The sequence below is a fragment of the Sprattus sprattus genome (assembly GCF_963457725.1).
Source record: "Sprattus sprattus genome assembly, chromosome: 18".
NCBI classification, from domain to species: domain Eukaryota; kingdom Metazoa; phylum Chordata; class Actinopteri; order Clupeiformes; family Clupeidae; genus Sprattus; species Sprattus sprattus.
The window spans coordinates 23192535-23196821 of NC_137916.1; the positions used below are offsets into that span (position 1 = coordinate 23192535).

At 43.2% G+C, this 4287-nt stretch overlaps 1 protein-coding gene across 1 annotated transcript in view; it reads right to left on the minus strand.

Moving 5' to 3' along the window:
- Positions 1-2229, minus strand: part of jupb (junction plakoglobin b) — an 88575-nt gene extending 86346 nt beyond the window's left edge. The window contains exon 1 of the mRNA XM_080857243.1: positions 2155-2229. The gene's annotated coding sequence lies outside the window, so the exon portion shown is untranslated. The remainder of the gene's footprint in view (positions 1-2154) is intronic.
- Positions 2230-4287: the final 2058 nt, after the last annotated feature.

Here is a 4287-nt window from a genome sequence, read left to right on the forward strand (position 1 = left end):
GATACAAATAAGCACTCTGCAATGACCAGGGGTGGTAATGAAGACGCAAGGAATCGCCCAGGACACAAAGCGAACCAATGGCAGTAACACAAAAAAGCAAATGAAATCATCAGGAAACACACTAATCCTGACTCCAAAAACCTCCAAGAAATGAATGTCTCAAGATCCAAAAATACCCTCAGTAAACCTCTTAATCAGTCTCCATGCGAATTCCTGTCATATCAGCTATAGACCAGGGCCTAATAACATAAAAGACGTTTGGTTACATCACAAATAATCACCACAAAACGTCCATTGTTGAAAGGACGCCAGTGTGTCCTGGCACACGCATCAGTCCGACTCCATTAATCTCCTGCATTGGCTCGCCTGCGTGACCTTTAAAGCACTAAGTGACAGTGAGTCAATGACTAATTATCCTGCACAAAAAAAAAGAATTACATTAATTCAATTTTAAATAAACTCCAAGTTATCCTCAGGCTACGTTAACTGCTGATAGCTTGGCTGTGAGCTGTAAACCGGAGTAGATTATGTCTAAAATGAAGCTAGTGTCGTTTATAGCCTATGATATGCTCACAAATAAGACAACTACTCTGTGAACGAGTTTGTAAAAATACAATTTAAAATGCCAAATAGAAAACTAAAATCTGGTTGTGTAGTTATTTTCTGATGTCTCTTGTCACTTGTCAAACGACCTGGGGGAACTGTGTGTCGTTAGCATCCATGGCAACAGTTACAGACCCCGAAACAGCCATATGTCAGAGGACCCCCAAACCAACCAGCGTTAATGCTTTACAGTGCGAAGGATACGACTCTCCACATTCCTCAAGGATACAACGAAACAGCGTCGAGAAGTCACTAGTGATACAATCCGCATCACTGACACAACATTAGTAGGCAACGTTGCCGGGGATTGACGAGAAAATGAATGGGTATTAAAACCGAGTGACACGCTATTACCCTTGGAGTTAATTCACGGCAGTAAGATGCCATGGGTATGAACGGGAGATGTGTTGTTGAAGTAAACTGACAATAGGCATACAGGATGAAACGGATGATTCTTGCTGAAATTAATCGAGAGTGTCTATACGCTTTGGGGGACTCGTTTCTTTTCATTTAGCAGATCAAAGCCAAGCGCAAAGCCATTACAAAATGGGTAAGCAGGCAGAATGTTGGACATTGGTTTAATTAACAGGGACGTTACCAGCCATAGCAACAACTTACGCACAGGCTGGGTGGCGATCAGGACTAAGTTGCGCATGTAAATGAAATTGATAGGTGTGGCACTGGTACCCCGCTTTACACATTTCCTCAGGAGAACCCTGAACTCACAACAACAATGTATTTATACTACTCATGTGAAAACACACCTTGTCATCGTTAGCACGAGATGAATATGAAAATAAGCTCATGGAAGAAGATGAACTTTTCAGACTAAACTGGTACGACATTTTCCAGAAAACTTGTAGGAAGAGATGGATGTTACATTGGTTATCATTATGCACAATCCAGCTGTTGTTAAACAAACACACTCTGCCGTGTCTCGCATTTAATTCGGTACTTTAGGTATTGAACTCATCATAAACTATCTCCCAATACACAATGTTTGAGATCCCCGACGTGCTACGGCTTGAGCTACAGCGGTATGAAGAAGTGGTCCCTCGTCACGGTTCAAGGATGTCCAGTCAACCGAAATAGTAACATTCAATAGAGGTGCAAAAGTATTGTGAATTAGCAATTGCGTGAGTATATAATATTTCGGGCAGAGTGTCCTGACACATGTGACACGATAGTGCCGAGCGTTCCTCGACTGCATTCCAGAGATTTTGTCCATAAAGCTTTATCCTCTGACCCATGCAACGCCAAAACCGCGAGCTTGACATTCTCCCTGGACTATGATACCGCGCATATAATCCACATGACACAGCGAAGCTGATTCATCTTTCACCCAATTCTCTGTATAGAATGAATGTCAAGACGTGAGCAGCAGTACATCATGACACACTGTTAACCAAAGTCATCATTTCATGACGATACACGGTCAGTGGCAGTTGGATGACTTCCCAAGATAAAATATGACACTATACGACGAGTACTGCAAAACATAGCAGGCCTATACAGCAACATTAAAGCGTACCCCCGGGTGTAGTCAATTACCTTATCGAATCCTCTGCGTAGTCCACCGATAATAAACTTCTGCTGTCCCCTAGTCCCTTGATCTCTCCGAGTCGGGAATGTGTTGGGCAATGATACAGTGACAGCAGCGCTTCATAAAGTCCCCTCCCATGGTATGAGTGCCAACCCCGTAATGGGCGGAGCGTAGGTCCCTTATTGGCCAAGATGCTTGTTCTAACTAAGTGGGTTTTTTTTAATCGACTTGATCTTATTTACAAGTTCAGTTAAAGTGTATTATTTGAAAATCGATCATTGACAAGGCCAGCGCACAGAAAAAAAGACTTCAGGACGCTAGTGGCTTGAAAATTACACCCTTATAATAATCACTCTTTAAACACTTAAAGATGGATGGATATGATAGAATTAATATCCCAATGAAAATTTTACTGACGTACTGAAATGAAAGTGATTGCTGAGTTTGGCCTTCTGCTCAGCTGCCAAGAAGACTGAACTGCTGCTAGATGAGATTGTAATCATGAGCGATGTGTGATGTTTCATTGGTTCCTCTGGCTCCCTTCCACAGCCTCCACAGGAATGCTGTGTGGAAAGAGATGCATTTAGGAGTACTGTATATTCTGTAAGCCAAATAATGAAGCCCACTTTATTTATTCACATTACTTATGTTTAATACATTTAACTCCACAGAAATTCTTCCCTATAAACAAAACACAAAATCTCTCCCATGAATCTACTGAAGTAATAACACATCCACTGAATTAAATAATCTAAAAGACTTAAAGTCTGCATAATATTACTGGCAGGGGCATCTAGTGTTTGTTAAGTATGAACCGATATGTATTAAACGTTGTTAGCTTCATGACTGATGTGCTCCAGTAAGTCAGACAGTCTTGCTTTAGTCGAGCAAAACCATATGTGTGGAGACAACTATGCAGGAATGTGGTGCAGATGTGGATAGGAACCATTCGAGAGTGGAGTTCATCTGAAGTGTTCTAAACCAGTCCAATGTTCCGCCCCGTGGAGGCAGAAAACAGCACAGCTGATTGGTGCTTTTGTCAGGACATGGGAGGGGTTTTGACGGAAAGTCATCTTAACCACCGTCATCTCCCAACAGCATTTAGCAGCACCACAGTTTCAGTGTGTTGTCTCCAGGCTGTGTCCTCTGGTTATGAAGTGTCCAATGTCACATTTGGTGCTGTGAGACTAGTGTCTCCCTTGTGTCTAAACGTTGGAAAAGTGCCCCCACCAAATCCTCATTTCAACATCCCTGACAGTCTTACAGATTGAACCAATAACCCAGAGAGCCTGCTGGTCAAACACTGGCTTGAAAGATGTATTAAAAAGAGACAGGTTTTATTTATAAATAAATGTGATGAAGATCTGTGCTTTCTTTCTCTCTCTCTCTCTCTCTCTCTTTCTCTGTCACTCTCTCTCTCCCTCCTCTCTCCCTCTCGATCACTCTATCTCCCTCTTCTCTCTCTTTATCCCCCCCACTCACTCTCCATCCTCTATCTCCCTGTCTCTCTCCCTCCTCCTCTCTCTCCCTCCTCTCTCTCTCTACACCCCTCTCTCTCCATCCTCTCTCTCTCTCTCTCTCTCTCTCTCTCTCTCTCTCTCTCTCTCTCTCTCTCTCTCCCCCCTGTGCTCCCAGGTCAAGCTCCACACTGAGTACTTAATCGCGACAGCACTACAATAAATGTCAGGCTGGCAGGGATTGTTGTTGTTTCCTCCTGAGCAGTTGCAGTCAGCTACAGCTACTACCACGATGGAGATGGACTGAGAACAGCTGGAGATCCTCACTGATGTCACATTCTCCACTGACCGAGTAGAAGATGCAAAAACACATCATGGAAAACACTGGATGGAAACCTGATGTACGAAACAAACAGCATAGTGTCCCTCGTAAGTGTCTCTCTTTCTGCACAGTGTCCCTCGCAAGTGTCTGTCTTTCAGCATAGTGTTCCTCGTAAATGTCTGCCTTTCGGAAAGAGAGTTGTTCGGGGGGAGAATAACAGAGAAAACAAAAAAGACTCACCAAACATAAATACACACACACACACACACACACACACACACACACACACACTCGAAGTGCATGTGTGTGCACAATAAAACACACACACACACATGCCTGAACACACACACACACAGACCGCT